Source organism: Chiloscyllium plagiosum, unplaced genomic scaffold (genome assembly GCF_037043375.1).
Source record: "Chiloscyllium plagiosum isolate Xiang-an unplaced genomic scaffold, Cpla_swu_hap1 HiC_scaffold_3, whole genome shotgun sequence".
NCBI classification, from domain to species: domain Eukaryota; kingdom Metazoa; phylum Chordata; class Chondrichthyes; order Orectolobiformes; family Hemiscylliidae; genus Chiloscyllium; species Chiloscyllium plagiosum.
The window spans coordinates 70938107-70965749 of record NW_028270141.1 but is presented as its reverse complement, the minus strand read 5'-3'; the positions used below and the strand labels follow the sequence as shown (position 1 = coordinate 70965749).

General features: G+C 41.6%; 1 non-coding gene across 1 annotated transcript; it reads left to right on the top strand.

Moving 5' to 3' along the window:
* Window positions 1-23418: 23418 nt before the first annotated feature.
* Window positions 23419-23524, top strand: LOC122548713 (U6 spliceosomal RNA). The gene has a single exon (XR_006311324.1). It is a non-coding gene; the product is annotated as a U6 spliceosomal RNA (small nuclear RNA).
* The last annotated feature ends 4119 nt before the right edge of the window (window positions 23525-27643 follow it).

Here is a 27643-nt window from a genome sequence, read left to right as displayed (position 1 = left end):
CAGTTTGGTGGCCAAAAACTTTAAAAGAAATTGAAGATCTCATATCCCACTGTAAAATCTGAAATTATACAGGATGCACAAGTCTGGAAAATACTCTTGTCATCATCAGAGACAGATCAGAAGCTGAAACTCAGCAAAACCTGTGAAACAAAGTAAATAGTGAGAACAAGACTGAGCAGCATAACTCTTTCGATCCCAACCAGAAAAGTTTTACTGATCATATTCCGGCAGCAGGATGGACAACACCAGTGATGGAGCAAGTGCTGACGGAACAGCAATCTTTCCATAATGTGACTGAGTGTGATGAAGTTTGCTTTATGAGTGAAACAACCACAATGGGCAACTGAAGACATCCAGCCTGATCAGTAACTCATGTGGCATATGATCCCTCAGGAGCCAGAACAATGTCCAGAATCTGAACATGGTCAGGAAGTAGAAATGATCATGTATAAGCATCCAGGATATTACACAAAAGAGAGTTCCTGTTCCATTCAGAAGGATGTTGCCTAGACCAGATTTCAAAAATATTTCAAGAAGAAAGTACATATTTCAACAAAGCAGCTACCTTCCAAGGTGGACATTTACAAGAATATTATAGAGTCATAGAGATGTACAGCATGGAAACAGACCCTTCGGTCCAACCTGTCTATGCCGACCAGATATCCCAACCCAATCTAGTCCCACCTGCCAGCACCCGGCCCATATCCCTCCAAACCCTTCCTATTCATATACCCATCCAAATGCCTTTTAAATGCTGTAATTGTACCAGCCTCCACCACATCCTCTGGCAGCTCATTCCACACAAGCACCACCCTGTGCGTGACCCTGTGGGTGAAAAGGTTGCCCCTTAGGTCCCTTTAATATCTTTCCCCTCTCACCATAAACCTGTGCTCCTCTACTGCTGGACTCTCCGATCCCAGGGAAAAGACATTGCCTATTTACCCTATCCATGCCCCTCATAATTGTGTAAACCTCTATAAGGTCACTCCCCAGCCTCCGATGCTCCAGGGAAAACAGCCCCAGCCTGTTCAGCCTCTCCCTGTAGCTTGAATCCTCCAACCCTGGGAACATCCTTGTAAATCTTTTCTGAACCCTTTCGAGTTTCAAACAACAATCTGATTTATCAGAGAATTGTTCATCTATGAAGGAAATCCAGATGATTAAAGGTCATCTGAATAAGGAATTAGACAAATGATAATGTCGAAAAGTGTGGTGCTGGATAAGTACAGCCGGGTCAGGTAGCATCCGAGGAGCAGGAGAGGCAATGTTTCAAGCATACGCTCTTCATTAGGAATGGAAGGGGGGGGGGGCAAGGGGGCTGAAAGATAAATGGGAGGGGGCTGCGGTTGGGGGGGAGATAGCTGGGAATGCGATGGGTAGATGAAGGTGGGGGTGATGGGATAGATCGGAGTGAAAGGTGGAGCCGATAGGTGGGAAGGAAGATGGACAGATAGGACAGTTCAAGAGGACAGTGCTGAGTTAGAGGGCTGGATCTGGGATAAGGTGGGGGCAGGGGAAATTACAAAACAGTGGAATCAACATTGATCCCATGTGGTTGGAGGGTCCCAAGGTGGAAGATGAAGCATCCAGGTGTCCGGTGGCTAGAGTTTGGCGGTAGAGGAGGCCAAGGACTTGCATGTTCTTGGCAGAGTGGGAGGGGGACTTGAAGTGTTCAGCCAAAGGGCGATGGGGTTGATTGGTGAATGTGTCCCAAGATGTTCTCTGAAACGTTTCGCAAGTTGGCATCCTGTCTCCTCAATGCAGAGGAGATCACATCCAATGGACACAGTAGATGACGTGTGTGGATGCATAGGCGTGGAAGTAAGGATCCTGTCTACTATGAGTCATTATTGGCAATCACTCACTAACAAGTGTAATTGTCTAACTGGAAATTATTTGTTACTTGTGTGGTTGATGAGCTAGATCCTAGAACTGCATCTCTGAGCACACATATGGCAGGAATTTCAGCGAGGGGGAATTTGTCCTTGGCTATGAGGTTTTTGGCATTCCTATCTCCAGCTTCTTTTTTGTTCTTCCTCTTTCCAACAAGTCTTCTCAAAGAATTGTGTCGCTTCATACAGAAATTTCCTCGGAGTCAGTTTCTTTTGAATGAGGGTCTCCCATGAATTGGCAACTATGTTGTATTTTCTTGAGGTAAGACTTTAGCGAGTCATTAAAATGCTTCCTTTCTCCTCTCTCATTCAAACATCGTTCTTGAACTGGTGAAGATGATTTGCTTTGGCAATTGGAACTGAGGCATCTTAAGCATGTAGCCACAGAGAGGAGTTGGCTTCAGATGATCGTGGCCTCGATACTGGTGTTTAGCTGTTTCAAGGACACGAACATTAATCTGCCTGTCCGCCCAACTGATGTAGTGAATCCATCTCAGACAGCATTGTTGGCATCGCTCAAAGTCCTTGAATGGTGTCCAAGTTTGGGAATGATATAGAGTAGGAAAAATGACAGCCTTATATTCAAGGATCTTGATATCAGAATATCATGATCACCAAAGATTCTCATCATTAGGCGTCTGAAGGTGGTGCTCACAGACTAGATGCGATAGTGAATCGCCACATTGATGTCAGATAACTTTGCAAGCAGGGGAAATGTCTGATATTTTGGAAAATTTCTGCATTGATCTTAATGGAGAGATGAACTGGAATTTGACTTGGGATGAGTTGGTAAATGATTTGTGTTTTCTTGAGGTTGAGGCTGAGACCAATTCTTTATTATGTTTGCACAAAGGCATTAAATGAGACTTGAAGATTTTCTTTTGAGAAGGCGGAGACAACATTGTTATCCGCAAACTGAAGTTCCACACATAAAGTCAGTGACATTTTCATCTTAGATTTCAACCAGTTGAGTTTGAAAAGTAGTCCATCCATCTTGTGCGCGATGCCCACTGCACAGGGAAGCTTGTTGTTGACTAGGTGAAGAATGATGGTGATGAAGACAGAGAAAAGGATAGTGATGATGATGCATCTCTGCTTGTCCCTGTCATGACCTCAAATAATTCTGTCATTTTGCTGCCAACTTGTCGTGGAGGATTCGTTGACGAATTTTCTGGACAGTTTATTGGGGCGACACGGGGTGGCTCAGTGGTTAGCACTACTACCTCACAGTGCCAGGGACCAGCATTTGATTCCAGCCTCGGGTGACTGTCTGTGTGGTGTTCGCACACCCTCCCCATGTCTGCGTGGGTTTCCTCCCGGTTCTCCTGTTTCCTCCCACAATCCAAAGATGTGCAGGTCAGGTGAATTGACCATGCTAAATTGCCCATAGTGTTAGGTGGAATAGTCAGCGGTAGATATAGGTTCGAGAAATGGGTCTGAGTGTGTTACTGTTCGGAGGGTCAGTGTGGACTTGTTGGGCCAAATTGCCTGTTTCCACACTGTAGGGAATCTAATCTAAAACAATATCCTTGTCCATGATTGCATTGCAGTTTTGGCGTTCTTTGAAGTGTTCTGTCCATTAGACACTGATGTTTTTTCTATATCTCCAAAGTGTTCCATGCTTACTCTGCACAAGTTTGAGATGGTTTATTGCCTTAATACCATTGAAGAAACATTGAGTATTGTGTTTTTCTGCAAGGTGGTGCAGCTCCCTGGCTTTCTCGGTCCATCATTGCTTCTTGATTTTCCTAATTCTTCTTTGTAATTCTTTCCTATTTGATTAGTTTTCCTCTCTGCCTCACTGGTGATGATGCTTTACTGGGCTTAGAAAGCTTTCCTCTTCTTGTCCATGATGTTTTGGATGATGTGATCATTCTCGCTGAACCAGTTTTGGCATTTCTTGGTGTTTTAGTCAATGGTTTCTACAGAGTATAAGATGATTGCAATCTTTGTTTCCTTTAAGATTTCCTCCACTCCATTAAAATGAAATACTTGGAGATGTTGGTGAAGTTGGAAGTTCACTAGTTGCTTGGCTCTTGAAACCTCTTAACATTGAGTTTTATCTGACCTGTTTCTTCGTCTTCAGCCACTCCTGGTGGCAATTGATGAACGTAAAGGAGCTAATGAGCTGGTGGTCTGTCCAAGTCGTCAGCATTGGTCATCAGTTTGGTGATAAGATCATCCTTTTGATCTCTGGATGAAATGATGATGGAGTCGATCATGTGACAGTGATTTGATCGAGGATACCTCCATCAAGTATTGAACTTGCCTTTTTGTGGAACAGCATGTAGGTGATTACCAACCGTTGTTCCACACATTTAGGGAGCAGGTGAATCCCATTGGAGTTACAATTCCTGACTTCTTCCTTTTTGATGTTTCCTATCCAGAGTTGGACATCCTTTCCAACCCTAGTGTTGAGGTCCCCAAGGATGATCAATTTATCTACTATAGGGATGTTGGTGAGTATGGTAGTCCAGACGGAGTAGAAACTTTCTTTGGACTGATCTCTGGCATCAAGGGTTCTCCTGAAGAAGGGCATGTGCCCGAAACGTCGAATCTTCTGTTCCCTAGATGCTGCCTGACCTGCTGTGCTGTTCCAGCAATAAAGTTTCAACTTTGATCTCCAGCGTCTGCAGACCTCACTTTCTCCTTGGGGCATAAGCACTCACAACCATAGCTTGCTGGGTCTTGGCAGGTTGTAGAAGGAGAGTCATGAGGTGATCGATAATACCAACAGGGAACGCCTAGAGTTGATTGATGAGTTTGTTCTTGATAGTGAATCCAATTCCATGTGTCCTGGGTGGATCATCAGGTTTTCTTCTCCAGAAGAAGGTGCAACCACCACCTTCTTCCCACAGCTGTCCCCTGCCTGCTCTTCCAGTCTCCTGTGGAGCACTGAGGTCAATGTTGAAGTGCTTGTATTCACAGGCAACAAGGACAGTTCTTCATTTCAGGTGATAGTATTACTCGTTGTCCATGAGGGTTCATATATTCTAGGTTCACACACACACTGCGGGACATCCTTTAACATTAGAATGCTGTTACACATCAGCAGGCACATGATCCTTCACAGAAGTCCTCGACAATTGGGAACCTCCCAAATGTTGCACCTTGCATCTGCTGTCACAGCCATTGATATCACTGAAATATATTTCCACCTGGATCATTGTTGAGGACTTTGTTTTGGATTCAGCCTTATCTGGTTCATCCCCTCCAACCCATTGTCATGGAAGACCATGCCAGGATTTGGGAACTCTTATTTGCTGTCATGATCAGTGGAACACTCAGCATCTCCACGACAGCAAATAGTAATTCACAGAATCACATCCTTCACAGAAGATAGCTGAGAGATAATGGACTCTTCAGCAGAAAAATGATGCACAGATCACAACAAATCTCAATTGTCTTCGAGCAAGGGACCTACATGAGAACATTCAAGTAAATTCCAAAAAGTAAAAAAACACAAAGAAAGGGAAATGGAAACAAGAAAGCAAGAATTGGAATTGCAAAGGAAAAAGAAGAGAAAGATTGCGAATTTAAGCTTGAAGTGCTGCAGCTGTAAAATTGAGATATCAGATGTTGGTACAGGCTCTGCTGAGGGTAATCTGAGCGCGGGAGGTTTGTTAGATCTGAAGCAGCCACTTTGTCACATATTGAAAGCATGGAAACCATTTTGAATCTCATATTAGTGTCTCCCTGCTAAGCTCATACTTTCCCAGGTTTGTGAGGTGATTGGCATTGCAGCTGTACTAATGCCTGATAAATGAATTCTTTCCCAAAGAAGAATTCTTTCTTCTTTTACAATGACCTATTGTATACTAACACTTGCTTATCAGCTACTAACTAACACTGTCCAGGCACTACGTGATGGAGGCTAATGACTGGGCAAAGTGCCTAACTTGTTCATTATCCTGCAATTAACACTTTGCTAATTGCTAAATGATTGCAACCTATATACTGGGGAACTTCGATTATTTGAACGTGATAGGTGGGCACTATTTCGCTCAGATAATCGATTATTCGGTTAATCGATTAAATGCCTTTCCTCTGGGGCTTGGTGTTATTAAATTCTGCTCCCTGTTCAGGAGACTAGTAGCAGCACACAGCACATGAGCCCCTGCCCCCCACAACACCCCCCCCCCCGCCTGCACCCAAACCCCTTCCAACACCATTACCCGCCCACAACGCTGCCCCCTCGCCCCAGCATACAGCGCGTGAGTCCCCGCCCCCCAATACCACCCCCCCCCGCCTGCATCCCAAACCCCTTCCAAAACCATCCCCCACCCCCAATGCTGCCCCGTTCCCCAGCATACAGCGCAAGAGCCCCTGTCCCCCAACACCACAACCCCCCTGTCTGCATCCCAAACAACTTCCAATACCACCCCCCGCCCCCAACGCTGCCCCCGCCACAGCACACAGCGCATGAGCCCCTTCCAACACCGCATGCCGCCCCCCCCACCAATCTGGTCTAACACCACCCCCCACCCCCCAATTCCGTCCAACATCGCCCTCCCAACCCGGTCCAGCACTGCCCCCCCAAGTCCACCCCTGCCCCCTCTCCGGAGCAGCTGGACTGTACACCAATAACAAGACTGCTGCTGCTGCAGCTGCCTTTGTGGGGTAAGTCTCCAAACAGCACACACACACGTGCACACAACACACACAGCCACACACAACATTTTTACTGCAATGTTTTGATAGGTCCTACGTTTGTCCTGTACAGGACAATGTTGGAGAGATTATCTGGGGATGGGGGGTTTATGGTATAACCCTCTGTAGAACTCCAGGGAAAGTGTGAAGAGAGAGAGGGCAGATGGTCAGTCATTTGAAACCTGGTGCCTGTTTACTCACTGTAAACAAAATACGCGATCACTGTTGGAAACACATCTTTGAAGCAATGTTTCTGTCAGGACCTCGAGATCTCCTTTGGATAATCCAATTTTCGGATAATTGGTATTCGGATAATCGAGATTCCTGTGTAATCACGCAACTCTCTGTATTTCGTTGGAGTGACTTGTGACTTGTCTCTCCCCATAAGCTCACGAATAAACAGTCAATAACTCAAGTTTATGTGGCACGACTTATTTTCCCTAAATTGGACTGCTATGAGCGAGTCATCCACTGTATAATTTCATCCTATCCCCAACACTGAGTAATAATCTTAAGTCCATTTTGAAAATTTGAGTTTACAGAAGAAAATTAGACTGATACATTTGCAAAAAATCCATACAATAGATTATGTGTCAGGAAAATTTGGGCTCATGAAAAATAAGCCTTTTAAATGCTGATGAATTATTTTACATCTGGGATCACTTGGTGGTTTCTAATCATGGTCTATACACTATCTTAACTATCAGCTCCAATCTTTGCTATTTGTATAAGCTTTTATGCCTTTATTTACATAGAAATTCACCTCAGCAACTCAAAATGAAACAATTGTCTATTTAAATGAGAAATAATACAGATGGAAATTATATATCACATATTTAATTGTACATCCTAAACACAAATAGAATAGTTTTGCAGAAGTCAATTTTGTGCAATTTTCAGAATAATTGGTCTGCTTCAGAACTCAGGAATCAATGAAGCTAGAAACATCTAAATTAAAAGTAATCCCTTATTCTACTCTTATTGAAGGGCAAGGCCATTTAAACAGTAACTGGCTGCTACAAATATAAAACTGTGCATTTATTAATTAGTTTGAAGTGAGGCAGTTTTACCTTGTTGAAACTCTAAAGAACAGCAAGAATTGTACACTACATTAAAGCTTTGCCATCATGCAGCGTTTTCACAAGGAGGTTTTTTTTTCCACATCATCATCTTTCCAATGAGCCCAAAGTAATATTTACATCCATTCAATTATAATCAAAAACCATCATCATTGCTTCTTCAAGGGCAGTCAATAAACCAGTGTTAATCCACAACAGACTACATTGCCATGGAAACCTAAGCAGAAGAAAGGGTACAGGAAGCATTAAGCTAGCAAACTGTTCCATGGATGACATTTATTTTCTCAAAGGGAAATATCTTCTATTTTGGAAATCTTCACCAGAAGAATCATTTGTCCTTTTAACAGCTAATTGCCTGAGAATCCCATCTAGCTTCAGAAGAAGTCTGCAATTACAATATGAAAGTAATGATTTACTTTACAATTAAGTGCCAAATTTATTAGGTAGCCCAAATGGTCAGCTGTTGTATTATTTATATGAAATTGTTACAGTATGTGTGTCGGTATGCCTTTAGGAGATATATCAATGACATAATAGTATGTGGCCTAAGGTTACAAAGATCTCAGATTCAAACCTAATGCAGATCAACTAAAGTCTAATACACTTTGAAAACATGCTTGACAGATTAATTAGAATTTTTCCAATAGATGGAACGAGTAGAGTAGATAAAAGGAAACTAGTAGATGAAATATACATGAATTTTCAAAAGGTATTTGACAAGGTTCCCTGCCAAATATATGGTTCAGTGGCTTTGTGGTTAGCGCTGCTGCTGCACAGCATCAGGAACCTGGATTTGATTCCAGGCATGCGTTACTGTTTGTGTGGAGTTTGCGCGTTGTTCCTACATTTATGTGGGCTTCCGCCAAGTGCTCCAGTTTCCTCCCACAGTCCAAACATGTGCAAGTTAGGTGGACTAGCTACAGTAAATGTGGGGTTACGGGAATAGGGTGAGTGCTGGGTCTGGGAGGGATGCTCTTTGGTGGGTCAGTGCAGGCTCGATGGGTCGAATAGCCTTTCTGCAACATTGACAAGTTGTGACTACTGTGTTCCAAGGATCAGTGCTAATGCCTAGCTATTAATGATCTGTTTCAATGACCTACATGATAAGGCTGTTGGGCTGAATAGCCTGCTTCCACACAGAATGGATTCTATGAATTGTGTGTACTCATGCAAGGAACACAGAAAGCTAACATACAAATACAACAAGTATTTAGGAAGGCAAATGTCATTTGTTTTATTGCAGAGGAATGTAATATGAGATTTAAGAAGTCCTGCTGCATACAGGGTTTTGGTGAACTCACACTTGAAATATAGTGAACAATTTTGATCTCATATTTAAGGAATGGGAAATGTGCATTGAAAGTAGCACAGTGAAGGTGTACATATTGGCTCCTAAGATGAGAGCATTGTCCTTTGATGAGTGAGTTGATCCTATCCTCTGTGGAGTTTAGAGGATTACCGAGATACTGTCATTTTGAACGAAATGTGATTTTGACGTGGTTTGACAGGTTGACAGGTCAAGACATTCATTACTCTGGCTGGGAAATCAACAATATGAGACTGAGATGATGAGAAAACTCTTCACTCAAAGAACTGTGATTGTTTAAATTTCCCTCCGCCAAAGTATTGTGGATGCTCCACCTTGACTAAAATTAAACTTGAGATAAGTAAATTCTGAGTCTCTCAGAGGTCAAGAGTTAAGAACAGTGAGCAGAAAAGTTGAGTTATAGGCAAGATTGTTTTGAGTAACCAAATAGGACTGACAGGCTCTATAGTCTACATCTACGTCTTGTGCTTGTCATCCTTACTCCTTCAAGGTGCAGGGAGTGGGGAAAGTTGGTGATGTATTTCTATTCTGCAATAATTGATTTCCTTTCATCAATTTCATTGTCCAGCACATTCACACAGTAACACTGAAGAACACTTTGACTCACCTTTCCATATCAGCAGCCTTGGAAATGTCTGTATTTTTTCTTATTAAATTGAATTAGAATTTATAATTGCAAATTTTAGTGGACTCATAGTTCATTGGAAGAATGATATAAATGATACACATCACAATCAGCTGATACATTCTTTCTCTTAAGTTACCTTCCCTATCTGAGCTAATTGTTAGGGAAATGTAAGTTATTTACACAATAATTATTTACACAAATAGTTATTTACACAAACTGTCCCATTATACATTATTGAATGTAAATTTCTATGCATCTATTTTAATCAAAGGCTGTGACTTGAACATAAATAGCAAACTAAATACAGATTTGACATCTCCTGAAGTCACCTGGCCTCTGAGCTATGGTCTTCAGTCATTTTGATTTACTCCATATGATACCAAGAGATTGCTGAAGGCCATAGCTCAGAGGCAACACCTCCACAGCAGTTACCTACCTCCAATGCTGAGTTTGGTTTTGACAGGGCAATTTTCCCCTGACCTCATTACATCTTTGGTTCAAGATGAAAGGTGAGAATGACTGCCCTTGAGATCGAGGAGTGCAGGTGGCTGTCCCTTAGTTGAAGTCATTCCTAGCACACTGGAAAATAGTTGTTTGCTGGAGTCATCCATCTCAGTACCAGGACATCACTACAAGAGTTCCTTATTGAACTTCCTTCCATCATAGCCAGAGACTATTTCCCAGGGCAGAAATGGCTAACACGAGGGGTCATAGTTTTAAGCTGGTTGGAGGCAAGTATAAAGGGGATGTCAGATGCGGGTTCTTTACACAGAGTTGTGAGAGCATGGAATGCGTTGCCAGCAGCAGTTGTGGAAGCAAGGTCATTGGGGACATTTAAGAGACTGCTGCACATGCATATGAAATTTGAGGGTGCATACATGAGGATCAATGGTTGGCACAACATCGTGGGCTGAAGGGCCTGTTCTGTGCTGTACTGTTCTATGTTCTATCACTACATCACGTGACAATCAATGCCATGGATTTACTCTTTTCAATGAAACATTAATGGAATCATGGAATTAGATTATCAAAAAAAAGGCAAAAGTCTCAGAATCCCATGTAATTAACATGAAATTCAAGTTATTGAGTCAAGCCAAAACAATCATCTTAATTGGAAAACTGGATCCCAAATGCAATACTGGCAATTTCTAGAATCCCATGAGATGAAAACAGAGTTTGAATTATTCAGAATCTATAAATAAACATGGTCTGTGATATGTTATTGAACAACTATTCAAATAACTTTCTTTTTACTAAAACTGTGTCTGCAAAACAACAGGAAAATATAAAAAATGAAATTCCACTTACTCACATTTTATGAAATTCTTTGCAATTGTTTGTAACTTCTTCACCTACAAATTGGCTATATGCATTAAGCATGGAAATGTATTGAAATATGCATTAAGCAACCTACCATTACTATTTGCATCAGAAACAAAGGTCTTTGAGCTAGTGCTAGACAGTTAAGTGGATAGAGATCAATACATTGGGCTGTACATTTCACAATATTATAATTACCTGGAGCAAATAGTTTGTTTCTCTCACATAGAAACTGCCATGATGCGTGCTTTCTTGATAGATATCACAAACAAGATGGATTCCATTGACAGATGCCTAATATTGACAGAATGAATTTACTAATAATGTATCTTACTTAAAATACTCAACTCTTGTGAGTTATCATTAAAATGACAATGCCTGAAATTTTGACATGCTACCAAGAAATCACACTTTGGATTTCAACTTGAAATTCAATCTTAGCACTGTTATCATTTCCCTTATGAGGGAAAAAGTGAGGACTGCAGATGCTGGAGATCAGAGCTGAAAAACGTGTTGCTGGAAAAGCGCAGCAGGTCAGGCAGCATCCAAGGAGCAGGAGAATCGATGTTTCGGGCATAAGAAGGGCTTATGCCTGACCTGCTGTGCTTTTCCAGCAACACATTTTTCAGCTTATATGAGGGAACCCAATTGTCTAATCCTGATAGTACAGCAAATGTTCTAACTTCTCCTTAAAGAGAAGTAAAAAGATAAGAAATAACCGTGATATTAGTAAATACATTGACTCTGATTTTTATTGCTCGGTTGGGTGTGCAGAGGTGGGGAAATTTGGGATTCAAAAATGCAACCTTTAAAAATGGCTGAACACACTTCTGATTTTCAGTCTGAGGGTGGACTGCATTTGCAGTCTCACTAAACATTCTGAGAAGAGCCTCACGCTGCCATTTTTCAAGGCAAGCTGGGTGTTTCAGGATGCAAGAGCTGTGTTCAAAGTTTAAAAATACAGATTAAAACCTGAAAAGGTCCCTCCTTTCTCATACCTCACTCTCTGCGCCTCATCTATACCAAGTCGCACCAACATATGCTTCTGTGCCAAACCCTGCATGATCTCTCATACCACCTGTGCCACCCTATGCTCATCTGTAAATTCCCCATAACTCTTTATATCCCCATTCCATCCTTTGTCCATTTCCAAGTTCACCACTTTCCTTGATGCCAATTTACCCATTCCCCGTGGTCTGTCATAATCCATATCCCCCGTAGCTCTTTATAGTCTCTAAGTCAACTTAGTAGCAACTTATTCACCAAAGCCCACCCAGTACACTTTACTCTTCTCACTCCATGACAGCTATCTCCTTCTCCATGCCATCCATAACTTAGAAGGCACCCTGGTAGCAAATAAAATGATCAGTCTTCAATGATATCATTGTTGAAAAAAAACTATCATTGATAAAACAAAATCTAACATTTTTAAGTTTCTTTAACAAAATGCTTATTAAGCAAAGTTATTAACCTAAGTGCTCAATGTCTTATGTAAAACAAACATTGTGCTTAATGTTCAATCTTTTATGTCAATAAACATTTCTATTCAATAAGTAGTTAGAGCTACATTGTGAAAATGCTAGTTTGTAAAATTAATCATTTAGCACAAATCCTATAATGGTTTTAAGTGAACAGGCACTCTAAAATAGCTAGCACTGTTTGTTTTAACTCAACATCTTTGCTGGGCAATCTTTTGGCAACATTGCCACCCTCAATTAGTTTATGTACTCTTACAGAGAAGCATACTTTTTCACAACATCGGAAGGTGCCTTACCTCCACTAGAGGTGTCCTGGAACCAGATCCAGATGGGTACCTTTATCTTCAGAAGGGAGCAATATAAAATATTCTTACAAACCTCCCCCATACTTGCTGGCACCCACAACCATGCCAACCCATGCAATCTGATGACCTCTAACATTCGTTATGGCCCTTAGTACCCTCAAACCAACTTTGTGCTCCCATCCATCCTTTTTGCTTTCATGAACCTTTTCAACTCATTGAGTATTCACCAGTACCCAGAGGAAGAGAGTTCAATAATTTAAATTTCCACACTGCCTGTGACATAGATTTTTTTTTAGATTACATTACAGCGTAGAAACAGGCCCTTCGGCCCAACATGTCCACACCGACCTGCTGAAGCGCAACCCACCCATACCCCTACATTTACCCCTTACCTAACACTACGGACAATTTAGCATGGCCAATTCACCTGACCTGCACATCTTTGGACTGTGGGAGGAAACCGGAGCACCCGGAGGAAACCCACGCAGACACGGGGAGAACATGCAAACTCCACACAGTCAGTCGCCTGAGGTGAGAATTGAACCCAGGCTCCGGCGCTGTGAGGCAGCAGTGCTAACCACCGTGCCACCGTGCCGCCCACTACTATTGAAAAAAACTCTCTCATTCAAAAATACACATTTTAACAGTTGTTGACACTGCTTAATGGTCGACATGTGATAACACTCCTGGACACTTCTTGACAGGTTTAAAATCTTGTTAAGATTCTTGAGACTTTTGACAGGTTGATGTTAGTTGTCAGACTTTGACAGGTTGGAGAGTGACAAGGGGCTTATACATCTTTTACATGCAACATTCTGCACAGTTAACATTTCCAAAGGGCACCTTAATACCATCCTGCCAGGATCCCTGAATACCATCCTGCCAGGATCCCTGAAACCTATTCCAAAAGGATACATGATGCCATACCCCCAAGCAATCCTGACCCTACTCCCATGCATCCAGGGACCATACCTACAAGGGTATCTCTGAAGTCCAAAGCAGTAGACTGGCTAGCGAAAAGAACGATTCTCACCTGGTCTAATCTTTGGATTCCAGATTCCAGGGATCCCAAAATCTGACTTTAAGAGAGACAGCAGTCAGCTGCCTGAGATCCCTTGAGATTCCTGACTTTTTCTGGCACAGTCACTGAAAAAGCTCTCCTTTCAGTGGCAAAAATCAGGGCCTTTATTTTAATTTCAGATAAGACATTAAACCAAGCCTCTTCATCTGCTTAAGGTGGATGTAAATGGCAAGACGAATAGGGCTCTGACTGTTATCATTACCTCAATCAGTATCAGCATCTGATCATTACCATATTTTTGTTTGTATGAGCTTTCTTTGTGCAAATGGGATGCCCAATTTTCTGCATTACAATAGTGACTACACTTCAGATGCAATTCATTGACTATTAAGTACTTTAGGACTTTGAGGTCATGAAAGGTGATTTATAAACATGGATTCTTCTTTCCTTCTTTCTTTTTATGATATTACTCTGTCTCATATTTTAGTATGCGCAATAAGCTAATTTTCTTTTTAAAATTGGGTTACCGTCTGTATTAAGATAATGCCTAGGGCAATGTATTCCTAATGCTGGGTATTCATCCATTAATAACACATGAGGTAGCTTTTCGGTGAATACATTTTGCTGGCTAAAAATGTTCCACCAAATAGGCACAGCTGTTAAAAGAGAAAAAAAGATTCTGATACTTCACTATGAGCACAAATTTGCTACAGTTTAGAAATTGGTGATTGAAAGTAAACAACGTTCTGCTTCCAGAGCAAAGTTTGTTTCTCTGAATACTTGAAAAGAAAACATTTGCAAGGCTGTGTAAGTGGAACTAATTTGGTAGCTCTTCCACTGAGTTGACATAATTCACTGAACAGTCCCCTTCTGTGTTGTAAGATGCTACGCTGCAGAGTTAATGGTAGAGCAGAGATTTGAATATGCCACCTAGCTAACTAAGAATAGCCGATTCATAGAACTGAATTTTCCAACCTCCATGGGTCAGGATGGAAATTAAGCAAGAAGGTTGACAAAATATTGGGGGAAGATGTTACGAGTGGAATCTGATGTCCTCCGCCAAGATGTTATATTCCCATTGTTGGAACAGTTTTGATGCCAGGCAGGAAGCCAATTAAAGGCTACTTCCAATCTCTGTGGTCATTTTTCCCATGTCAGGAGGTCTTGAAACCCAATGAAATCTGTCAGCCTATCAGCAGGCTTCAAATGGGGTCCCTCCATGACAGATAATCCATTGTAAGTAGAATGGCTCCACCCCAGTAGTAATGGCCACTCATATTTGACTGGCACCTTTGGTGTTTTATGATTCCGATGCCCAATTGTTGGGTACTGGCTGCCTTGCTCTGACTTCCACTAACCTACCTCAATGTTCTTTATGGATATCTGATCACTCAGATACAATCTCCCTAGAGCTCCTGTCTCAGAAAAGGAAACACTATTTTGAAAGAGTTAGTGAGTTACTGCCATGCATTTTATAGATGGTGTAGATTGCTGCTGCTGGATGTCAGTCAGTGAGGGAGTGAATGTTGAAGGTGGTGGATGGGTACCAATCAGGGTCTCTTTGTCGTGGATAGAGTCAAGCTTCACTTCCTTTGGAAGCTAAATATTGTTTACTTTCCATCTCCAATTTCTATACTGCAGTATATTTATGCTTGTAGTGAAGTCATAGAGTCATAGAGTCATAGAGATGTACAGCATTGAAACACCCTTCCGTCAAACCCATCCATGCCGACCAGATATCCCAACCCAATCTAGTCCCACCTGCCAGCACCCGGCCCATATCTCTCCAAACCCTTCCTATTCATATACCCACCCAAATGCCTCTTAAATGTTGCAATTGTTCCGGCCTCCACCACTTCCTCTGGCAGCTCATTCCATACTCGTTCCACTCTCTGAGTGAAAATGTTGCCCCATAGGCCTCTTTTTTATCTTTCCCCTCTCACCCTAAACCTATGCCCTCTAGTTCTGGACTCCCCGACCCCAGGGAAAAGACTTTGTCCATTTACCCAATAATAATTTTGTAAACCTTCCTCTTTTTTTTTATTGTGGATGTCTATTTGGTGGAACAATTTTAGCCAAGAAAGTGTCTTCACCAAAAAGTTATCTGAGGTGTTATTCATAGATCAATACCCAGAATTCAGAAGATGTTGCCCTAGGCACTATTTTAATGCAGACACGAACCAACATTTAAAAAAAGGCTATTGCTCACATTAAAGCATCAGACTGTATAATGTCATATGAAGAAGTAAGGAAAGAAAGATCTATGTTTATAAAGCACCTTTCATGATCTCAGTGTCCTAAAGTGGTTAACAAATAATGAATTGCATTTAAAGTGTAGCTGCACTCTATTAGGCAAGTGGGGAGTATTCCATCACATTCCTGGCCTGTGTCTTGTAGATGGTAAACAATCTTTGTTGGCCAAGTGGTGAGTTAGCTGCTGCAGAATTCCTAATGTCTTCCCCTGCTCTTTAGTATTTATGTGGCTTCTTCAGTTCAGCTTCTGGTCAATGCTAATCCCCAGGATGTTGGTAGGGGCGTGTTCAGCGATAGTAATGCCATTGAATGTCAAAGGTGATTATATTGTCTCTCGTTAGAGGTGGTCATTACCAGGCACAGGTGTGGCACAAATGTACTTGCCACTTACACAGTATGATATACCTGATGTTATGATGGACTGCTAAAGAGAAAAAGATTCGCTAGTCCTCTACCAGTATTCCATCAGTAGCTTATAGTCTGATGTTTGTTCAAAGCAAAGACAACTCTTGTGTTGAAATTGTTCTGGGAAACATAGTTATGTTTGGTTTCAAACCTGAATTCAAATGCTTAGTAAGATAACATTCCATCTCTATGTTTACTATGCTGGTACTGATGAAGGGAAATGTGCCTATATTTCAATAGCTGTGCACTTTAGAATGAGCTGAGAGCACAAAGCTCACTTCTCACCTAACCAAATGGAAATGCACTTCTTTGTTTGCCTAGGATGCAAATGTTGTTTATAATGCTTAAGTATGAAAATATGATTTAAATATGGAATAAATGCAGAGGAAATTGTATTTTTTTTTCACTTACATATGAAAATGTTCCCTATTCTACTTATTATTAAGACTCATGTTTTACTTCTCTTTCTCAGTCTGTACTCCACAAAGCAGATAAAGGTCAGAGCTGACATGACAAGTAAATGCTGACCACATACCATTTTAGTGACAAGTGAAAGCCCTCCAGTTCATAGGTGAATTAATTTCATATCAGTAAGCAACGTTCTTCATAACCTACTGATGCGTCAGGCTCCCAAAGAGCATTCATACTATGAAAACAATGTCAAATATTCTGAAAAACCATTTCAAAACAAGTTTCATCTTTAAAATATTTGATAGTGCCAGCAAAAGTTTCATTTAAATATACATGGTTCGGTTGGACAAAATAAGAACATGTCACCATTATGTAAATTCCAAATGCTACCTTAGGTTTTTCACCACTATGCTCAATAGTCCTATGCAAGGCCCGTTTTCAAGTTCAGCATCAGTAGCAGTATTAGACCTAACACTAGCTCCAAAATGGAGTTAATTTAAGTCTTTTTCCCGGTTTTGTTCTGTGCTGCTTAATATTTCCTCTTCACATACTTTATAGCCTCTTAAATGTTCATTTAGCATTGTTAACCTCATATGAGTTTCACATTTGCATAACCCTCTTCATAAAATTAGCTTTTCCCTTTATACTTCTAGTGCATTTACCATCAGTTACACCATCCCCATGCATCCCACACAGTCACCTATGTTGGGAATATGACATCAATCATTTGACATTATGAAATGCATGTTATACAAACATTAATAAACTGCATATGGAGTGTAATGAGGACAGATTGGAAACAGAATTTGGTTTGTAAGTGAAGACATTCAGAGGAAGGATGATGGGAGCCGAAACATTAACTCTGATTTCTCTCCACAGATGCTGCCAGACCTGCTGAGCTTTTCCAGCAACTTCTATTTTTGTTTCTGATTTACAGCATCCACAGTTATTTTGGTTTTTAGTTAATAAGTGGAGTTGGGGTAAGGGAGGAACTGAAACTTTTCTAAGTCAGAGTTACACTATATATAGCATAGCTGTATGGAGTTTAGTAAATAAGATTGGTGAGTTACAGGTGCAGATTATCATGTGGAATTAGAGCAAGACTGTAATTAGCAGGACTATACATGAAATATTCCTGGATGCAATATGTGTTCAGATAACATAGGAACGGAACAACAGCAGAAGGGGAACAATCTCAGATAAGGGGCATTACAGTTCTGGAGAAAGAGAATGTCCTGGACAATGCAAAGATAGAATCATTTTGTCTAGAGCTAAGGAACACAGAGGTGCAATTACATTGTTCAGTATAGTCCATAAGCAACCAACTAGTAAGATAAATATACAGGAATAAATCTGCAATAAAATTACAGAGAACAAATACTCATTTGGTACAGAACTTGAGATTTGCTGGTAAAAGACACATTTTGTTGAAGTTTTCTGTTTTGCACACATCAGGACAATTCACACGGATATAAGTTAGGGGGAAATCAACATTTACAATGCACGAGAGGACAGTCTAATTGGTTGGCAAGCAGAATCTGATTGGTAGAGACATTGCCATGAAGAATGCATACATTAATTATTATTGCTAGTTAACAGTAGACTTTGTTCAGATTTTAAATCAAACAGATTGACTCTGGTCAAGGCACTGCTCTGAGAATGAACCAGAAAATGGCTGTGACCTATTTGTTAAGTTGAAACAGATGTTGTATGTTTTCTTGTTCTTTCTGTCTGCAAAGTATGGTTCTTGTGTGTTACTACAAGTAGCTTCAAGTACACACAAGTGTAATACACTGTGTGCTTGGCAATTCTAAATTCATGGTCAATGTATTTCTTCACACACACAGGATTATCCAGTAAATGTTATCCACTTGCAAAATCACATCTAATGTTGGACATTGTGGTGTGAGGTTTGTAAGCATGAACTGCTTAGGTACAGTCATCACCTTACTTATTGCGAAAGCTGAATGGTTATGCTCAAATAAAAATAAAATGCTGGGGATACTGGAAATCTGGAACAAATACAGAAAGTGCTGGAAAAACTCAGAAAGTCTAACAGCATCTGTGGAAATGGAAACAGAGCTAATGTTTCAAGTCTAGTATGACTTCTTCAGAACTGAAAGGGCTGTTCTGAAGTGATCACCGTTAGGCTGAGTTTTGGGGAGCGAGATGGACCAAGCAGAACACATGTCAATGGTGAAGCATTCAGGGGACAGTAATCATTGTATCAAATGTTTTCAATATGGCATTTCTGGAGAAGAGTCATACTGAATTCCAAACATTAACTCTGTTCCTCTCTGCGCAGATGCTGCCATACCTGCTGAGTTTCTCCCGTAATTTCTGTGTCTGTTTGGAAGGATATTTCATACATTCTGACAGTCCTTTTGGGACATACAGGCTGCATACACGGTATCATTCCAGCACCGAAATCCATATGCCTCATGACAGATTGGTGTGATCAGCAGAATGCCGTTTTGGCTTGATGGCAGCATCCTTTTACAGATGAACACTGCCATAGCGGAAAGATGAAACAGCTCACTTCACATCTTTCTCTAACCTTTGAGAAACCTTACACTTCCAGGGTAATGAGGTAGCCTGGGCAAATTTATGGATAGAGAGTCTTAGGACTGTGCAGCATGATATACAAAGATAAATGAGTTAAATAGGATTACCATTATACTGCAAGGTGGCTTTGATATACCCTTTTCCAGCATCAAATTTACAAGTTAACTAAATGGCTTGGGCTCTATTTACGAGGATGCTGATGAGGTTTCAGCAGCACACTAGCTTGCAAAACCTTAATTTTTACGTCTGTATACAATATAAAATTTCATACTATTATAGTTGCGAGAAAGACATTGTAGAAATCCAAAAGGACAGGTGGAGACAGCTTTAAGTGCATACTCCTAGGCTTTATTAATGGGGGTATAGTATACAAAAGCAAGGGGGTTATACTGAAACTGTATAAGACACTAGTTAGACATCAGCTGGAAAATTGTGTATAGTTCTGGGCATGACACTATAAAAAAGGACGTGAATGCATTGGCGAGAGTGCACACGTGGTTTACGAGAATGGTTCCAGGGATGAGAAACATAAGTTATGAGGAAAGGTTGGAGAAATTGGGATTGTGTCTCCTTGGAAAGGAGAAAGCTGAGATGAGATTTGATTGAAGGTTTCCAAATGACAAGAGACTGGACAGGGAGAAATTGCTGCTTCTTGTAAATGGATGAAAAATGAGACGGCACAAATTTAAAGTGATTTGCAAAATGTAGTAAATGTAATATGAGAAGAAACATTTTCACGATGCAACTGGTTTGGGTTTGGAATGTACTGTTTGAATGTGTGGTGAAAGCGGGTTTAAATTGAAGCATTCAAGAAGCGATCGGATGCTTAATTAAACAGAAACACTATGCAGAGTTATGGGGGAAATGTGGGAGAATGGCATTATTTGGTGCTGCATGTTCGGAGATCCTGGGCAAGTACAATGGGCTAATTGGTCACTTGCTGCATTATAACTGTTCTGTGATTCAGTATTCAACTGCTGAGGCAATTCAACTGCAATTACCTGTCATTAAGTCCTAACCTCTAGGTCTATAGACATCTGCTACAACATCCACTTGTCAGCTTGTTGAACTGGATGCCGTTTGGTTCTGTTTTAAATTTTGATAGGTTATGTAGGCCAACATTTTGCTCAATATTAAAAATTAGGATTGAATATCATCCAACTCACTAATAACAAAAAAAAGTTTCAGATGAGACAGCACAGACTGGTTTTAAAATGATGGAATGTATCTCACCCATTTAAACTCATCTGCCTACAGACAGCTGATGCTGCAGGGTATTATTGCAGCATAGTTGGCAATACCGATCTTTTAGCCACCTCAGCATCCGCAATTTTCTGAGATAATAAAATTGATGAGATTGGGACCACTTCCAGGTTATGCCCCTACCTGTTTCAGCAGGATGTCTGCTTGCACAACCTGAAGGAAGGCAGCATACCTTCATGTTTGCAATCCAAATGGTTATTGATCTCTTTGTCACTTCCATCAAAACATACTTGGTGAGCTTCCGGCAGCTTGTTCACAGCCTGGAGGAGGACCATGCAGGGAGGCATCATTATACAAAGGAACCTCGATTATCTGAATGAGATGGGCAGGCACTATTTCGTTTGGATAATTGATTATTCGGTTAATTGATTCAATGCCTCTCCGCTGGGGCTCAGAGTTTTCGGAAGTTTCCTTTTTCCTTGCTCTGCCTGCCTTGCTCCTTCTCTCTGTCTCAGGGTTTGTTTCTGAGCAGACACACTCTTGTGTGTAAGGGACCTGCAGCTTTGCTGAAGTCTCCTCCGCCACCTTCCCACCCCCCCCCATCAGTTCAATGGAATTGACACAGCGAGCACTTGCTAAGTCTGCTCCCCGTTCAGGAGACTAGGTAGCAGCACACGGCACGCAAGCCCCTGACCCCATCTGCCCCCAACCCTACACCCCCGTCCGGCCTCCCCCCCCAAACCCCATCCAATCCCACACCAGGCCCCCACCCGAACTGGTCACCCACCCTCTGCAATGGAAGACACCGTGCAGTGGAAGTTATTTCACTGATTCTGATGAATCAGTCATTACAGGACAACTGTCAGCCAGAACAGCAGGAAGACTCAGTTCGATTGTGCAATTGATCTAATAGAAAGCAAATATTAAATAATGGGTCAGATTTTCTGAGGAGCGGCAATCACAGTTAGATTGTCAATCCACTCCTTTTTTTTATGTTAAGACACCTCCCCATTTCTTGCAGGAGACTCCAAACACGATTCTTATGGAAATGTAGAGCATTCCTCAAATCTAGCTGTGTCTTTACAGTGGAGGATAGTTCAGAGGAAGTCAAACTATAATTGTCGCTTTCAGTGATTTAAATATCCAGTGGAACAGACAGAAACTTTAACAGCTCCTGTAAAAGGCTAAGTATGTAAGGTAAGTGTGTAAACAAGCCAAGTGGGTCGGGTGGCAGGTGAGTAGGGTGGCAGATACATGATGGAGTTTTTAGGTCAATTGGGGTAAACAGGGGCATGGGTACTGTCAAAGAGGGGGGAGGTATTGTCAGGTTTTGTAGCAAGTAGTTCTGAATAAGGGTCACGGGATTCAAAACATCAACACTGATTTCTCTCCACAGATGCCGCCAGACCTGCTGAGTTTTTCAAGCAATTTCTGTTTTTGCTTTTATTTCTGCAGCAAGAAGGTTTATCAAGTCCCACGGTGAGGGATGTAGTGTGTCAGGTCCTGGGGAGAGGTGGAGTCTTAGGTTTGGCAGCAGGGGAAGGTATTGTTTCTCGTGGCCAGGGACCCAAGGGAGGAGGTGTGTTGGTTCTGACAGTGAGTGAGGCAAGTGTAGAGGAGGGAACTGTTGTGTCTGGGTTTTTTTTTATTCTAAGGGAAAGGGTTTTCAGATGCCAGTAAGGGAGACAGAGATTGTTGGGTTTGGCAGCAAGGGTGTGGTTGTTGGATCAAGTAACCACAGAGATTAATCATAGTAATAACTGTGAACAAGCAAAAGGACAGAGTATGGAAAGGCTCAGGAATCTAACTTCAGGCATAGCAGAGAAGGGAACAACAAAGAGCTAAGGAGCAGTCAACATAGGACTGAGGGTGTTATATTTAAATGGGCACAGTATATGAAAGAAGATAAATGAGCTTGCAGCTCAGGTTGAAACTGGCAGGTAAGATGTATCACAGAGATATGGCTGCAAGGGGATCAAGGTTGGGAACTTAATATCCAAGGATACACGTTCTGTTTAAAGGATAGACGACAGACAGAGGGGGACTGTTGCCTTGTTAGTAAGAAATAAAATTAAATCAATAGCAAGAAGTAATATGGGGTTGGAAGAAGTACAATCTGTGTGTGTAGAGTCAAGAACTGGAAGTGAAAAATACCATGGGTGGGAATTATGTACAGGTCTCCAAGCAATAGTCAGGATGTGGGGCAGAAAATACATCAGGAAATGGAAAAGACAGGTAAGAAGGGCACGATTGAAATAAACATTTTAGGACTTCAATATGCAGGTGGACTGGGAAAGTCAGATTGGTAGCAAATCCCAAGAAAAGGAAACTATGGAATGTCTATGGCTTTTTGCAGCAAGTTGTGGGAGAGCCCACTAGGAAACAGGCATTTCTGGATTTGGTGATATGTAGGAGGCAGACTTCATTACGGAGTTTAAGGTGAAGGATCCTGAGCGGGCGGTGACCATAATTTTCAAGAATTCATCCTGCAGTTTGAGAGGGAGAAGCTAGAATCAGATGTAACAATATTACAATTGAGTAAAGATAACAGCAAAGACATGAAGGAGCAGCTGGCCAGAGTTGATTGGAAGGGGAGCCTAGCAGGAAGACTGTCATGCAGTAATGGCAGGAGTTTCGGGGAGTAATTTAGGAGGCACAGCAGAAATCTATGACAAGGAAAAAGAACCATTATAAGGGGAGGATGAGGTAGCCATATCTGACATGGGAAGTCAGAGATAGCACAAAAACAAAAGAAAAAGCACACAACGTGGTGAAGGCTTTTGGGAAGGCAGAGAATTGGGAAACCTTTAAAAACCAACAGAGGGCAATAAACAAAATGCAATGGACCGGGGAGAAGCTACAACATGAGGATAAGCTAGTAGTACTCGTTTAGGTGGCACATATACTAAATCGGAATGATGTAAAGAAGATTAACATGGACCCTGCTCATGGATGACATGCAAATTTGTGAAACATTCCGTATTTTTATGTCCTCTTGTGGCAAAGTTGTAATGTCCCTACTCCAGACCACAAGGTCTGGATTCAAGTCCCACCGGCTCCAGCGATGTGCAATAACATCTCTAAATAGGTTGATTAAGGAAAAAACAAAGATTGCAAGAGTTTTTTTTTTGGATATTTCAAAGCAGGAGAGAAACAAGTTTGGATATTGGACTGCTGGAAGATGCGGCTTGAGAAGGAGGCTGAGGGGTGACCTTAAAGAGGTTTACAAAATTATGAGGGACACGGATAGGGTAAATAGGCAAAGCCTTTTCCCTGGGGTCGGGAAGTCCAGAACTGGAGGGCACAGGTTTAGGGTGAGAGGGGCAAGATATAAAATAGACCTAAGGAGCAACTTTTTCACACAGGTGGTACGTGTATGGAATGAGCTGCCAGAGGAAGTGGTGGAGGCTGGTACAAATGCAACATTTAAGAGGCATTTGGATGGGTATATGAATAGGAAGGGTTTGGAGGGATATGGGCCGGGTGCTGGCAGGTGGGACTAGATTGGGTTGGGATATCTGGTCGGCATGGATGAGTTGTACCGAAGGGTCTGCTTCCATGCTGTACATCTCTATGACTCTATAAGTAGTAATGAAGAACAAAATAATTGTGGAGGAACTGAATAAATACTTTGCATTAGTTTTCACAGTGGAACACACCAGTACCACGCCAGAGGTTCAAGAGAGTCAGGGACAGAGGTACGTGTAGTCACTAAGGAAAAGGTACTGGGGAAGTTGAAAGGTCTGAGGGTGGATAGATTTCTTGGACCAGTTGGACCGCATCCCAGGGTTCTGAAGGAGATAGCTGAGGAGATTGTACAGCACTGGTGATGATCTTTCAGGAATCACTGGATTCAGGGAGGGTACCAGACAACTAGAAAATAGCCCATGTAACAGCCCTGTATAAGAAGGGAAGGAGCCAGAACTCAGGAAATTATAGGCCTCTCAGCCTGACCATGATCGTGGGTAAGACTTTAGAGTCATTTAGTAAGGATGAGATTGTGGAATACTTGGAAGTGCATGGTAAATTAGGGGCAAATCAGCATAGCTTCATCAAGGGGAGGTCATATCTGTCAAATTTATTAGAATTCTTTGAAGAGGTAAAGATCAAGTTAGGCAAAGAGCCAGTGATCTAGCTGGATTTGCAAAAGGCGTTTGATGAGTTACCACACAAGATGCTGTTAAACAAGGTGAGTCCATGTTGTTAAGAGCAGGATACTAGAATGAATAGGGGATTATCTGACTGATAGAAGGTAGAGTGGGGATAAAGGGGTATTTTTCAGGATGTCAGCTGGTGACTAGTGGAGTTCTGCGGGGGGTCAGTATGGGGACCAAAAATATTGCAATCTGCATTAACAATCTGGATGAAGAAACTGAGGGCATTGTTTCTAAGTTTTCAGATGACACAAAGATATGTAGAGGATAGATAGTGTAGAGAAGGTGGGGAGGCTGCAGAAGGACTTGGGCAGACCAGGTAGGCAAGGAAATGGCAAATGGAATACAATTGGGAAAGTATGAGGTTATACACGTTGGTAGGAAGAACAGAGGCATAAATTATTTCTAAATGGTAAAGGCTTTGGAAATCTGAAGAACAAAGAGTCTTAGGAGTCCTAATTCAGGTATCTGTTATGGTTAACATGCAGGTTCAGTTGGCAATTAGGAAATTAAATGCCGTGTTAGCATTCATTTCAAGAAGGTTAGAATGCAAGAACAGGAATTTATAAGGCTCTGATCAGGCTGTACTTGGAATATTGTGAGCAGTTTTTGGCCCTGTATCTAAGGAAGGATGTGCTGGTGTTGGAAGGAGACCAGAGGAGGTTTACAAAAATGGTGCCAGAGATGAAGAGCTTGAGGAGCAATTGATGACTCTATCTGTGGAGTTTCGAAAGATGAGGGGAAGATCCAACTGAAACTTACAGAATACTGAGAAGCCTGGATTGAGTGAATGTGGAGAAGATGTTTCCACAATTAGGAGAGACCAGGATCTAAGGGGACAGCCTCAGAGTGAAGGGACAACCCTTTATAGAACTGAGATCAGGAAGAATTTCTTCAGCCACAGGGTCGTTAATCTGTGAAACTCATTTCTATGGAGGCCATTCATTCACTTCATTTGAGACAAAGATAGACAGGTTCTTGATTAGTAAGGGAGTCATCAAATGTAATCGAGAAAATGCAGGAAAATGAAGTTGAGAAACATATCAGCCACAATCGAATGGAGGAGCAGACTCGATGGGCCGAATGGCATAAATCTGCTGCAATGTCTTATGGTCCTAAGAGTCGTTGGGGAGAGAAGGAACTGTGGGTTAGGATCTAGGAAGTGTAAGGGTTCTAGGGAGATTGAGAAGTATGCAGGAGGGTCAGTGTAATTGTTATTCAGAAGTTAGACGAGGTTGAGTAACAATGAACGTAACTGCAGAGGAACACTCCAAATTCTCTGATTTGTATGGATACTTTCAGAAGGCTTCAGGCAAAAAGGAGTTTCCCACTGAAATTATTTTACAGGGTAATTTCTTCAGAGTCTGCTGCCTTGATGATTTTGCAGGTCATAGAGTCCTACAGCATGGAAGTAGGCTCTTTGGCCCAAACTGGTCCATGCCGACCAAAATGTACATGCACGCGAACCCCATTTCCCTTCACCTGGTCCTTATCCTTCTAAACCTTTCCTATCGATGTATTTGTACAAATGCCTTTTAAATGCTGTTAATGTACCCACTTTACAACTTCAACTGGCAGCTCATTCCGTATGCATACCACCCTCTGGTGAAAAAGTTACCCCTTAGGTTCCCTTTTATTCTTTCCCCTATAACCTTAAACTGATGCCCTCCAGCCCTCAAATTGATTGTCTGTTAAGCCTTTCATCTGTTAGAATGCAGTGATAGTTTCACTTCTTTCATGTGTAAATCACAAAACACTTTTTTTAAAAAGTTTTTTAAAGTTAAAAAAAGGGTTTTGTGATTTACACATGAAAGAAGTGAAACAATCACTGTATTCTAACAGATGAAAGGCTTAACAGACAATCAATTTTTCAATGTATAATTTCAGTTACATCACACTGCAAATTTTTGCTATAAATTCTGTGTTACGATCGAACCCTCCACAATCACCTGATGAAGGAGCGTCGCTCCGAAAGCTAGTGTGCTTCCAAATAAACCTGTTGGACTATAACCTGGTGTTGTGTGATTTTTAACTTTGTACACCCCAGTCCAACACCGGCATCTCCAAATCATGACCACAAATGTTAGGCTTGCTAGTCTGTAGTTCCCAGGTTTTTTTTTTTGCAGCCCTTCTTGAATAGTGGCACAATATTCACTACCCTGCAGTCTTCCAGGACCTCACCTGTGGCTAACGATGCAAAAATATCAGCCAAGGCCCCCTCAATTTCTTCTCTCGCCTCTTGCAGTGTTCTTGGATATATCCGGTCAGGATCAGGGGATTTATCCACTTCATACACTCTAATACAATCCAACATCTTTTCTACTGTGATATGGACTGCCTCTAAGAAATCACCACTGACCTCCCCAAGTTTCTCCATGGTAAACACAGATTTAATTACCATCTTCCTGTAGAATCAACTATTCGGCCATCAGAAACTCTGGATACCTTTAACTGTGATAATTTGTGTTTTATCTCCTGATGGGAAGTAAGGAACAACCAGGATGAACATCAAAGACTGAATTTTTGTTTTGCACTCAGGATCCTGAAATCAAGTGCATTTCCAGGTGCCAACAGAAATTTACAGAAGCAAGTGAAGCAGCAGGATACTGTCTGTCTGCCCATCTATTAAAGGTAGTGAGGAAGGTCATGAGTTCAGCAGGCTAATGCAAGGACTTCTTGCACAATGTATCAGAAGTCCCACTTTCACAATAAGAGCTTCAAGGAGATATGTGAAAAAGGGGATGCCTCAAGATGGAAATCCCTTCTGAAGACATTTCATAAACTCACAACATGAAAAGAGGCCACTGCTGCCATTCTTACCAAACAGTGGTCTGCAGCCCCAATGATCACCTCACAATTACAGCCACAGTCAGTGAGGGGAGGAATAGAGGTAGGGTTTGAAAATAATGGATGGACTAATGCTCACTCTCCCATCTCCCTTTCACTCATCTC